Genomic DNA, 13,522 nt, shown 5'->3' with positions numbered 1-13,522 from the left:
TCTTCCAGTGCCTCAAACAATGGGTGACAACCTGGCTGTGCTCTGTAAGTGTCACCACATAATGCACATTAAATCATGCTAATAATGGAAGAACACAGAGTTTTGGACAGTCTTCAACTTTGTTCCCAAAAATGCACATCTACGTTTAAGAACCAAAGGGAAAGATGAGTGTGTGAAGAGATGGGATGAGCTGTGGGACACGCCTGCAGAAACACATGGCAGCAGAGGGGAGCACATGGAGGCACAAAGGAGCACATGGAGGCACAAAGGAGCACATGGAGGCACAAAGGAGCACATGGCTATAGTTTTGCAGGTGGCCCCAACTCTGGGAAATGATTGATGCACATCTCTGACTCCCTTGCTTTGGAATACTGAATGCTCACTTTATTAAAACTATATTATATTACATTAAAACTATATTAAAGAGATACATACTGTACTACCTCATACTTACTTCTAACTAATACTCAAAACTCTTGACTCTCTGCCTGAGTCCTGACCCACAGATATGGATCCAATGGGTCACCTCAGGTAAACAATCTCCAGAATACATTTCACTTGCACACAAACACAAGAGCAGCAAATGAGATAAGAATTGTTTTGATCATTCTTTTCTCTGCTTCTCCAGGAAAAACCTGAGAGAGAGGATTTTCTCTGTCTGCTCAGAGAATGTGAATCCTGCACATGGCAGCACAAAGGAGCACATGGCGGCACAGAGAGGCACATGGAGGCACAGAGAGGTACATGGAGGCACAGAGAGGCACATGGTGGCACAGAGAGGCACATGGTGGCACAGAGAGGCACATGACAGCACAAAGGAGCACATGGCAGCACAGAGAGGCACATGGAGGCACAGAGAGGTACATGGAGGCACAGAGAGGCACATGGTGGCACAGAGAGGCACATGACAGCACAAAGGAGCACATGGCAGCACAGAGAGGCACATGGAGGCACAGAGAGGCACATGGCAGAATAAAGGGGCACATGACAGCACAAAGGAGCACATGGCAGCACAAAGGAGCACATGGCGGCACAGAGAGGCACTACAAATCTGAAGCACATGGCAGCACAGAGAGGCACATGGCAGCACAAAGGACCACATGGAGGCACAGAGAGGCACATGGCAGCACAAAGGAGCACATGGAGACACAGAGAGGCACATGGCAGCACAAAGGAGCACATGGAGACACAGAGAGGCACATGGCAGCACAAAGGAGCACATGGAGGCACAGAGAGGCTTGTCTCTGCTGGACCCTGGCAGGAGGAGGTGCCATGTGGCAGAGCCCTATGGGAAAGGAGCCTGCTGGAAGCTGACAGACGGGTGAACAGCACATGATCACTCACAGAAGGACATTCAGAACATGTGTTGCTGACATGGCAACATGAGATAGGTCTCATAGTGAGAATTACCATGTAAGGAAATACTGTGCCTGGAAAAAGTGTATAAAACTAGCTCATTTCTTTGAATAAACAATTCAGATTCCCTGCCAGTCTGAGGCTGTGTCATGGTCACTCACAGATGAGCAGATGGGGATTATCTCCACCTTGTCTCCCTGCCTTGCTCCTGAAGCTGCACATATTGATGGTGAAGATGCTGGTGAGAGCTCCATGAGTACAATTAACATTGTTTTAGTCCTCAGCAGTGTCAAGAAGCAATTTGACAACAAGGAAGAAAATAATCAACATTTGGACTTTGCTGACATTTATAATCCTGCTCTTAGAGAATTTCCCCCCCCCCCCTTTATTAACTAGGGAGAAGAAAGAAAAATTACTCCTGCATTGATGGATGGGGGCCCAAACTAACTTTTCTCATCAACAAGAAAATATTATACCATTTATTTTGGAGAGATCTCAAAATTCCCTTCAATTTTTATTTTTTAGGGAGAGATGAAATTCTCTGTGCACAGTGTAAGTAGTGAAATGGCTTCTTTTGAAATTCTGGAGAGGATAAAGCCCTTTTGATATCAGGCATGCATTGCCCCTATTTTCACCTGTCTGCCTGCAGAGCTTTTTCTTGTTAACTGACTAGGAACTGTGTAAAGATCTATTAGAATTCTGCCATTTTTTTTTGTCATTGCTGTTCAACCAATCTCAGCAGTATCTGGGTCTCTCAGTTACATGAAGGATGATGCCACACAAGTTCAAGCAGAGATGCACAAATCATTTCATGGTGTATGGGCGCTATCTCAGGGATGAGGAGAGAAACAGGGAATCACATGCTGGAGATGTCCCTGCTCCCTGTGTTCAAATGTGAGAACAAAATTATAGCATTACACATGTGCAATAATTCATGAGGAAACAAGAGGGTCCTTTGCCAGGGATCTTCTGGGGCTTCTGGCAGATATGTGGGGTGCTGATCTCTCTCCCATATTTAGAATTTCAACAGTCTTCACAATATCTTCCTCACATGACACTGCAATGAACTGGAATATTTACAGAATAAACTGAGCCCAGCTGGGGAAGCAGAGATTGAGCACAGGTATGACTCCCAGCCTGCAGTGCTGGAACTTGCCCTGCCCTACAGCATTTAAGGATTTTCTTACTAACAAACTAGGAAACAACAGGTTTGCTTTCCTATGTGCCTTCTTGTCTGAACCTGTCTCCATCTTGTGTGAACTGAGTAGAGTAGTTTGACCTAAACCATCTAAGGACCCACAAATCAGGCCTTGCCATGCCTTATAATGGAAATGACTGGCCCTTAGCAGCACTTTCCTTTCTATACATACTGGTTTAAACTAGTCTTAAAGACTTTTGACCATTTACTGAATTTCAGTATGTGTTTTTCTGAATAAGAGAAAGAAGACATTAGAGGGACACACTTACCTTTGGAGGGTGAACTCTCCAACCCTTGAAAACCAAGAGCCAAAATGTGGGATGCTGGTTATGTGGGATGCTTTCCTACTCTCTCTTCAGTCCCTTTCACCAGCCAGCAAGTACAGATGCTCACTATCATTTCCTAATTAAAGCCCTGAGGCAGGAAAACAGTTACTGTGTACTATAAACGACCCTGAAAAGCATTTAAATACATATTTAAACTTTAGCATGCATTCAAGAACCCTTCTTAACAAGGATGATTCCTTGAACTCTGGAGTATTGAGCTGCAAAGCCCTCAATGTATCCTCAGCACATTTAAAAGGAGCTAAGAAGAGATGATTATTGCCAGAGGTGACAGGACTCTTGTTAAAACCACACTGCACAGAGAGGGGTTGTTGATGTGCCCCAGCTTGCAAAAACACAAAATAATTCTGCCTACTTCATGAACATCAAGGGCTGTCTCATCGCTGGAAGGAATCTCCTCCACCTGTTTTGTCTGAAGCCTGAGTTGGTGCTGCAATCCTGCAGAATGCACTGGAATCTGCTGCTGAACTGGTAGACACTTAAAATATTCTTTACAGAAAAATAGAACCTGGCCGACTACTTTGTGTATCTGCAAGTAGGTCACTAATTAATCTAAAAATATTTATTTTCAGGTCAGGGCTGTATTACTCTCTGCTTCACGATAAATGCAAGTTCATATTCAAAGGCAATACTTACATTCATCACATGAGCTAAGCCTGTCTGCAGCAATTAACAGTAATTCAGATGCTGCACATTATTACTCCAAATAGCTTTTTTTTTCCTTTATCATTAGCTAGCTAGGTCAGTGAACACAAGGGCAATGCATATCCCCAGGAAAATTCCCAGGAAAGCAGGGATTAGTTCCAAAACACTTAAAACACCCTAAATCACTGTCAGCTGCATTACAGATTCCCAGATGTAAGGAAAGAAGGAAAAGTCATAATGGATGAACACACACAAATAAGGTAATTGCATTTTTCCCTTCTCTCCCTCTCTCTCTTGGCACTTCAGAGAGATCACAGAGAATAATTAAAACTATTTTTTAAATTCTGTCAAATGAACCCACTTTTGCTTCCAAGAGTCAGCTCTGTGCTGCTGCTTTCACATTAATCTAAAGGATTACTTGGATGACTGAGAATTGTCTTGAGGTGTCAGGGCAGCCCTGCTCTGAATGGGAAGTTGGGTTCTGAGTAGAAGAGGTTGTACTCCAGATTTTGTGACTGACTGCCAGATGTTTGGATGGTTTGATTTCCATGGAGATTAAAGACAATCTTATCTTTGGAAAAATAGGGGGAAATATCCCAGGAGTTTGGCACGCCCACCCCAGAGTTCCAAAAGGGGTAGAAGACCTCAGGTACCCTCAGGGCCCTGATTTTCCACTGCCAGCTCTGGGGTTTGAGGTGTGAGCAGTTTAAGAGTTTGAGGGACTTTGTGCCAGCTGCTGGTACAGGCAGTGTGGGAGATACTGCTTGTTCATCTACTCTGGACTGTTCTTTTTTTTTTTTTTCTCCCTCAACTGCAGGAAAAAGAACCCAAATAAGCCACAAGTTTATGCAGAGTGAAAGAGCAAGAAATTTGATGACATATTCTCCAGTATGAAGCACTTCATCCTTCAGAATCATATGCAGCCCTGTCACTTCTTCAAGGCACAGAGGTTTGGGGCTGCTTTTTGGTCAGGACACCCTGTAGGATTAAAATGCAACTTTCAGTCCTCTCTTCACATCTCTTGTGACACTACAGCCCTTCTTCCCCAACACACAGCTGCTACATTCTGTTCCACTTTAATTCCTGGAATTTATCCTGTGGATAAATTCCATTGTCTGTGCTTTTACCCTCACTTTGGGACTACAGGATTTTCCAGGAATTCCAGGGAACATTCTATCCTAGAACAGCAGAAGACTGTCCTCATGTTACTTAAAATCAGGCAGTATGGTATTATAAGCACCTTGTAGGAACATGGAAAATAAACTGCCTCAATATAATTTGATCTATTTTTTCAATAACTTTGCTAATGAATATTTTATTTTCTCTAGTGCTGGACTTAATTTGCTTGGGAGACAATTGTCATTACATTAAGGAACAAACAGTTCACTAGACCTGAAGAGTGCAATAATTGATTTTTCAGCTTGGTGGATGAATTAAGAAATCATTATTTTTATGTTCCAAGCTACATCCAGAAAAAGCTAGTGTGGGCTCTAAAATCCTTCACATAGAAAGATCAGTTTAGATGTTTTCTGATTTTCCAGATAATTTTTCCTGTCGTAAATTTGGATCAATATCTCCCTGCTGTGGTTAATATTGCTTTTCTTATTCAGGTTGAGGTGTTTGTCACTCCCAGCATGGGACAATGGGAGGCCTGGGTGGGCAAGTTGCTCTCCCACAGAGCAAGCTACTCCTGGTGTCCATGAAACCATCATATCTGTTATATCATCTCTCTGGGCATCCTACATGGCCACTGAATAAGGCATTGTTTAATTTATCTGGGCCAAGGCAGGTCCAGAGCTCTATGCTTGATCCCGATACATGTAAAACTTAGAGATTTTAACACCACTCACTTGTTTTGATTTGATGATTGAATAACATCCTGATTTTAAAGAAGATGGGAGTTCTAATCTTACAGAGCCTCCAGTTCCCTGCATATGAAAGCAGAATATTTCATGCAGCTTTGCAAGGATCTTTGATGTCTTCAGATGAAGAGCAATGAGCATTAATATGACTCTATCACCAGCATAAAATTACTGCTGTACCCTCTCTAGCCCTTGAGCTGTGTAAAGGCAATGACACTCGATTCATTTGATGTAACTATGTAAGAATGATCATATAGATGCAATTTAAAACATAGTTTTTATCAATTATGCAGTAGCATGTCATCTGTACTCTACTAATTAGAAAGGGGAAGAAAAAAGTTACTGGCTGAAAATTAATTATGACAACATTTCTACAGTGTTTAGAAAACTAGTTACAAGAATTAAATATTCATGTCATTATGGTTTTCATTATGCATCCTAATGTGATTGCCTGAGTGAAATCACTGCAAGGTACTCCAACACTCCCTAAATTCAGAATTTGGATGCTGCCATGAACTGATAGTGCTGACAAGGTTATACCTAAATGTGGCTTCAGATAGGAATCTTCTATCCACATACAAACTTGCACCTCATTTCAAGCTGATGATGTGTCATTGATCTCAGTAAAGAAGAATACTCTCTATTCAACCAAAGAGTAGTGTGAAAGGGCAAAGGCACTCAAATTGTTCCAAATCTAAGTTAAGGATCATGGGCCAAACCCAGAGTCTTTCCTCAGAGCTGGGTGGCTGCTACAGCATTTCAACACTGAAGACTTAGCATTTTTAGAAGAATAATGTGGTCACCAGTTGTTGCGGTGTTGTGAGGGTCTCCAGGACGAGGTGAGAGATGAGAATTGAAAGTTTGAACTTTTCAATTGAAGAATTGAACTCTCCAAGTTCTCAGAAGGCCGATTTATTATATTATGATATTATATTATATGAAAAGAAAATTATATATGAAAACTATACGAAAGAAAGAGAAAGGAGACATCAGAGGCTAGACAAGAATGAATAATAAAAACCCGTGACTGACCAGAGTCCCGACACAGCTGGACTGGGATTGGTCATTAATTAAAAACAATTCACATGTAACCAATCAAAGATGCATCTGTTGGTAGGCAACCTCAAAACCACATTCCAAGCAATCAGATAACTATGGTTTACATTTCTTTTCTGAGGTGTCTCAGCTTCTCAGGAGAAAAATCCTGGCAAAGGGATTTTTCATAAAATATCACAGTGACAGAATGATTTTAGATTTTTTTTAAATTTTTCTGCTCCTCTTGTATTCATATTTTTTCAGACACCTCCCCTCCTAGCTTTTATTTGCCTGGATCCACTTTTCTTCATTCAATCTCTCTCAGCAGCCAGAACACAACTTTAAAATCACGTCCCAACAGGGCTGTTCCCCCTCCCCGAGTGTTTATGCAAAGCAGGTTTCAGCTCCGCAGCTCCGGGCTGGTAAACTGGATGATTGTTATTCAAGACAAGAAAGCTTTGCTCTTTGCAGCTGATTGGTAAAAGGGGAGGCCCTGACCCCACTCATTACACTGTGGGTTATTGTCTGGCCTTCACTCCAGGGGTTCTTTGCCTGCAACTTTTATCACAACACAAAATGAATCTGTCATCCCGCGGGGCCTTCCTCTGCCATTTGTTCCTTCAGAATCTTGCATTCCTCTCTAACTTCCCTTGATTTTTAATGCTCATCTTTTTCCACACCTGAGTTGAAGCTAATGAGACAAGTTTAGGTGTCCCAGCTTGGCTGTAGCAGCTCACTGCTGGACCCCACAGGCCATCACACAGCAGCACTTTGTAATGAACTCAGCAAAAAAGCAAATACACACAGATATAAAAGCTCTCCCGTGAAACAAATTTCACTTAAACACTGAGCAGTTTAGGCTGCCAAAAAGGCACTTGAACATAGAAATTGAAAAGGAAGGATGGTTTAAGAAATTATTTTAGGCTTCAAGAAAACACAGAAACATATGGTTAGTGCTAAATATTTGTATACATGACACAGCAAATAGAGATGTCTCATGGGTTTTGAATTAGCTATTTGGAGAGAGAGAAGAAAAAAATGTTGGGTCCTTTCTTAGTTTAGAAACAGATTTTTTAAAGACATGTTTGTTTTAAAACCTGGCTATTGGAATCCCAAGTCTGGCCAATTTCAGATACAGCAAAATCCAAATTTGTCCTCCCTCAACCCCACACTGTAGTGTTACACCACTAAGTGAGTGGAGGAGTCTTAGCTACAAGGTTAGGAATATAAAGAAAATGGGATATAATTCTCCATTAATAATATCACAAAGGTTCAAATCAACAGACCAGTGAAAGCAACAGTCATAGTTCAGTATCAAACTAAAAATAACAGGTTTGTGTGTGTGAGGATGTACACAAGCACATGTGTGCACGAGAAATCGTAATCCTTTCCTTAATTCTCAATATCCAACAGTTATGAGGTGCTTAGCAATAGGAACAGAGAGAAAAATGTACCACATCAGCATCCAAGTCACCAGCCTGTTCATGCTTTACTCACTGCTGTTTAGCTCCTTCACACAGCTGCACTTACACATAAAATGATGTAAAGGTTGCTGTGGGTTGACAGGTGCCTTATTAGCATAAGTAACTTATAATATTAACAGTCATTTCCTTTCTGACATCAAATGGGATTTTCCTGGTGAAAAGGTCAGGAGAAAAAGGATTGCCTCTTCCCATTAAATTGTGTCAATATATGTTTACTCACCCATTACAAACAATTGGTCCAATAATAGCACAGAATTAATAAAGCACAGAATGGGCAATGTGATAAAGCTAAAGCTGAGACTGGTGAAAAATGGAACATCAAAGAAATGGAAGTGAAATTAGTATCTTGACCATATTTAATCAATCCTGAGAAGCAGGGTACCAATAAAGACTTCAGGAGGAAGCAGAGGTATATTGTATTTCATGCACATGCTCAGTTTGATTAGAGAGGTTTTTTTTTGGTCACGTAAAGGTGTATAAAACAGCCTGTCTTCACTTCTCTGGAGTTCACTGAGATTCATGTCACTTGTTTTAGGTTTTGGGGTTTTTTGGTGTGAAATGAAGAGAGCCAGGTCTGCCCTGCTGCTGCAGAAGGGCATTGCCCTGCTGGGAGCATCGCACCATGGCAGCTGCCACCAGCCACTTGTCCCCAAATTCTCATTTCACTGAATGGGACAGTGAGGACAGTGTGACATTACTCAAAGTGCCCCTCATTCCCACCTACTTGCTGAGCCACCCTCTTGTATTTCCAGCTTAAGCAAGTTCTGGTATTATATTGTGGAAAGAGAAGTGAAATTTGAGGGTTAATTATGCTTTTTCTTCCCTCCCCCCTTTAAAAAAAAAGTTATTAAGAGACTAATGCTACAGACAGAAAAGAATTTATAATTAAGCAGATGCCCATCGACATTTTTAAAGCAGAGCTTCTGTTTGAAAAGCACTGAATATTTTCCCTACTATCCCACTTCAGCAGATGTTCTGCCTAATCTACATTCACTTTACTCCCTGTCTTACCTTTGACCTTTCTTTTGAGTTATTCAGAGAAGAGAATGTCAGTATTTATCTACCTGCTGTGCTTCCATCTGCCTGTGCAGTGCACGAATAACCACAAATTATATTTTCTTTGTGAAAATTTGAATGACAGAAGCATTTCTAAGGCTTCATCTGCATGGAATGATCAGATGCTATCTCCTTGTCTTGGAGGAATTATGCATCTCATAACTGGACATGCAAACCAGGAACAGCTGCCAAACATGGATTTGTGTTTCCAGGATTTCCATGGAGACATCTTTCTTGGATGCTTTTCCAGCACCCTTGTCTTATCCATTTTTCTTGACATGGAAAATGTAGTAGGAAAGTTCATACCCAAGGCTGCCACAAGGTACGGAGAGCAGCATAAAGCTGTTTGTAAAGAGGTGTCCTTTGGGGTGTGTTATCAGACTAATGCTCTGCAAACCTGTTAAACTCTACAGTTTAAAGCCTGAGAAACAGGTCCTTCCTGTGGAACCATATTGAATCATGGCATGTTTGGCACAATGGTTTTTGCTAAAATGAGTTTATAATCTAAATTCAGAATCTGTTTTTTCTAAAGCAGCAGTGCACAGCTTTAAGGCTGTGAAAAGAACCATCCAGGAAGTGACAATTTAATATCCTGGAAATAATTCTGGTGATTGTGGTAGAACTGATCAAACACTGGTTTCATCCTCAAGTACTCAATTCTTTTTAAATTTAGGGAAATTTAGTGCTTGCGCCACATAACAGCATTGTGCAGTGTTGACATGAGCTGCTCCAGCAGAATACACAACAATGAAGTATAAACAGAGTGGATAACCTGATTCTGCTGTATTTGCTAAAAGGCAGAAGTAATTTTATGTACTGTACCCCTTAGCTGGTCCATGCTTGTGGGAGAACATGGTCCAGTTTAACCTCTGTCTCTGAGAGGTGTTGGACACTGGTTTTACAGGAGACAATACTTGCTTCTGAAACCAAGTGTGCTCTGCAACATCTGCTGGGGGAAGCCAGGCTGCAGATAAGTGGAGAGGAAGAGCCATTATCACATGTTATCTTTAATGCTCCACAGCACATTCCGTCTAAGCACCGCCATCAATTCCTCACCCTGGCCAGATTCCAGGATTGGCAATTAAATCTTCCTGAATGTCTACATTACAGTCTAAAGCATATTCCTGGACACAGGGGGACTGTGCAAAATTTTACATATCTATTTCTCTCCACTGACTATAAAAAAGATCCTGGTCTAGTCTGGCTCCCTAACATGCAGACATCTCATTTTTATGTGCAAATTTTAGGATAAATGAATCTCATCCCAAGCTTCTGGGAACAGAAAGGAGGAAGATCATTCCCAACCTAATGAAAAGCTTTACCCAGAGCTCAGCCTGAAGACTGGAGGGGGAAAATCAGATAGGGGAAACTGGGAAAAGAGAAGACCCCAATGTAGAAAAAAAACAACTTTGGAACTCAGTTGTAATTATCTGGTGCTGACTCATTATCTGTTTACAAAAACAGAGGAACATGTACAGTGAACTTTGCAATTGATGTTTTACCCAGTTAGAACACAAGTACATCTGCTTTTCATCCAATAGTTGCCTAGTTTTATAGGGGGAAAATGCAATTGGTTCTAATAAAAGAGCTTGCAAATTAAGGGGTGGCTTAGCCAGTACTTCTGCACTCGATATCACTAAGAGAATTATAGATATTATGCTGAATTTCTTTTTTTAATCCATTAACCATACAGGTTTTTGAAGAAGCTCATTTGTTAGGCTCAGGCATATTACAAGAACAAAATATTAATGATTCAATTATCTGAAGAATTGCCGAAGGTCAGGGTGCCTCTGAAGAATGTGCATGAAGGCAGGGAAGTGAGAACCAACACCTTTCCCATAGTTCTGCATACTTTAGGGGTTTTTTACATCTGTCACAGGATTGAACTGTGCTGCTTAACTGAGCAGGATTTGGGCACGTGAAAAAAATCTAGGGTTTTTCCTACTGTCCTTCAGGGTAGAGTTCAGTCTAATTTTCCATTTACTTCTTTAAAAAAAAAAAAAAAAAAGATTCTCTAACTCCTTGAAGTCTCAGTGCCTCCAGGTTTCACCGTGCTCGAAATCTGACCCTACACAACAGGAATCCCTTACATTTGAAAGCAGTAAATGAAATGCTCCCCATCAAGTTCACAATTCAGGAATGCATTATCTGTATCACACCAAGAAACATATCTTTAACAGCTTGGCAGTATTAAAGACTAGGAGGATTTTAAAATACTAGTGTCTAAGGCTGCTTGTGAGAACATTTTGACTTGCAGGATAGGTATCAAGGATAATGCAGTAAGTTTTTCTGCAGATTAAATCATTATACAGGAAACTACATGAAAGACAGTATTTCTAATAAGGGTAGAGTAAAAACTATGTCAGAAATTAGTCATGATTTTTGAAAATTAGACTTCCATTTCATTTGCTATCTAATTCTTGGTGTTAAGTTATCCTCCTAACTGGACCAAACCCTAAAAACCAAGCAGTAATGGTGGTACAAGCCCTCAATTGAAATGCATTAAAAATGGTAATTTTGGTCAGGAATGAGCTCCATGGCTTCTGTTAATTGGGGGCTCCTTCTGTTTCTGAAGTCAGTTGTTCTCTTGACTTTGGGGAAAATGAAACTAAACTGTCTTTTCCTGGCAAGCACATGAATTCAGTTCAAGAGGAAATCAAAGACTCTGCCAAAAGCGAATCCGAATTTCTGGAGTTAAACTAACTAGAAGAACATCCTGATATATGCATGTGTTCTTTGCATATTCTGGTTTCAGGCAGCTCCACGACAAAAGAGCATTCATGATTGGGTATTTATGACCTTTTTATCCTTAGTTAGCAATGACATTCCCTGCTAAGGCCTTGGTCTCGGACCCATCTGTAGTGGGCTCTTTGCTTTTCTTTAGCCTCAGGCTAATCCCACTTTCTCTATGTTCATTCCCTGCTTTAGAAAAGGGGCAGAAGTTATTTAGAGTGTATGACAGCAGAAGAAGGTGGTGTTGTTCACTGCATTATGCAGCACAACAAATACTAATATTTATCAAGGCTGCTCTTGACACCTTTGATACAAAAATAAACCCCTCCAGCAAGTGAGGAGAGTTGTTATTAGTCATGTTTGTGCACTTCGGTTTGATGTAACAGAACAAAAGGCATGTGAGGTTTGCTCGGGTGAAAGGACAGAGCTGGTCTGAGGGCTGGCTGCAGCCACAGCAGCCAGAGGGGAAACACTGACGGCTCTCACTGGCTCGTTCCTGTTTGACTCCTTATGCTCTCAACTCCTGGCTACACACCCCTGGTAAACCCTGCAGCCGACACCTCTGTACTCCCGGTTTTCTGAGAGGAGGAGAATAAACCTGCTGCAAACTGCAACAACACACTCCAGCCAGGGAGGGGGAGAAGCGCTGCGGTCTGAGCTCGCCCCACACTCACCAAGTTTGAACAGCCTGAGCTGAAGGCCTGGGTGTGAGCTCAGTCCTGGAGGCCTGGGTTGGAGCTCAGTCCTGGAGGCCTGGGTGTGGTGAGCTCAGTCCTGGAGGCCTGGGTGTGAGTTCAGTCCTGGAGGCCTGGGTGTGAGCTCAGTCCTGGAGGCCTGGGTGTGAGCTCAGTCCTGGAGGCCTGGGTGTGGGCTGAGTCCTGGAGGCCTGGGTGTGAGCTCAGTCCTGGAGGGCCTGGGTGTGAGATCAGTCCTGGAGGCCTGGGTGTGGGCTCAGTCCTGGAGGCCTGGGTGTGGGCTGAGTCCTGGAGGCCTGGGTGTGGGCTCAGTCCTGGAGGCCTGGGTGTGAGCTCAGTCCTGGAGGGCCTGGGTGTGAGCTCAGTCCTGGAGGCCTGGGTGTGAGCTCAGTCCTGGAGGCCTGGGTGTGGGCTCAGTCCTGGAGGCCTGGGTGTGGGCTCTGTCCTGGAAGCCTGTATTGGAGCTCAGTCCTGGAGGCCTGGGCGTGAGCTCAGTCCTGGAGGCCTAGGTGTGGGCTCAGTCCTGGAGGCCTGGGTGTGAGCTCAGTCCTGGAGGCCTGGGTGTGAGCTCAGTCCTGGAGGCCTGGCTGTGAGCTCAGTCCTGGAGGCCTGGGTGTGGGCTCAGTCCTGGAGGCCTGGGTGTGAGCTCAGTCCGTGCGAGCTCTGCTCTGAATGACTCCAGAGTCTGCGTAGCTACGGGCAAAGCAGCACCTATTTCTGCTGCACACACACTATTCCCAACAGGATCATGGAAGCATTTATTAGGCTTTCAAAAGGACACATTCCAAAGCCAAAATGGGTCAGACCTGGTATACACAGTACTACTCTCCAAGGTAACCAAACCCCTGCAATGTTATTACACCTAGGAATTTTGACAGAGTGGTAATTTGGGATGAACTGCATTTATTTTGAGAGAGCAGTCAGCTGGAATTATTTTGGATAAAAGACTCCAGTCCTCAGGGTAATTAAGGGAGGGAAAAGTAGAAGAGGGTGGCATTCTGAGGGGTTATGAAATGTCCTCTCTCTGTCTCCACCCTGAAATATACTCTGTGCATGCGCTGACATTCCTGTCGATGTCTAGTGCTAAATGATATGATTCAAGCAAAATTATTCA

General features: G+C 42.6%; 1 protein-coding gene across 4 annotated transcripts in view; it reads right to left on the bottom strand.

Annotated features, from left to right (window-relative positions):
* The window catches only part of TOM1L1 (target of myb1 like 1 membrane trafficking protein), a 90,830-nt gene extending 77,712 nt beyond the window's left edge, over nucleotides 1-13,118 (bottom strand). For all 4 annotated transcript variants that reach the window (XM_077188212.1, XM_077188213.1, XM_077188214.1 and 1 more), the window contains exon 1: nucleotides 12,388-13,118. The gene's annotated coding sequence lies outside the window, so the exon portion shown is untranslated. The remainder of the gene's footprint in view (nucleotides 1-12,387) is intronic.
* Between the last annotated feature and the right edge of the window lie 404 nt (nucleotides 13,119-13,522).

Source organism: Agelaius phoeniceus, chromosome 19, assembly GCF_051311805.1.
Source record: "Agelaius phoeniceus isolate bAgePho1 chromosome 19, bAgePho1.hap1, whole genome shotgun sequence".
Lineage (NCBI taxonomy): Eukaryota > Metazoa > Chordata > Aves > Passeriformes > Icteridae > Agelaius > Agelaius phoeniceus.
Note: the sequence above shows the minus strand (reverse complement) of the source record. Positions and strands in the feature narration are given on the sequence as shown.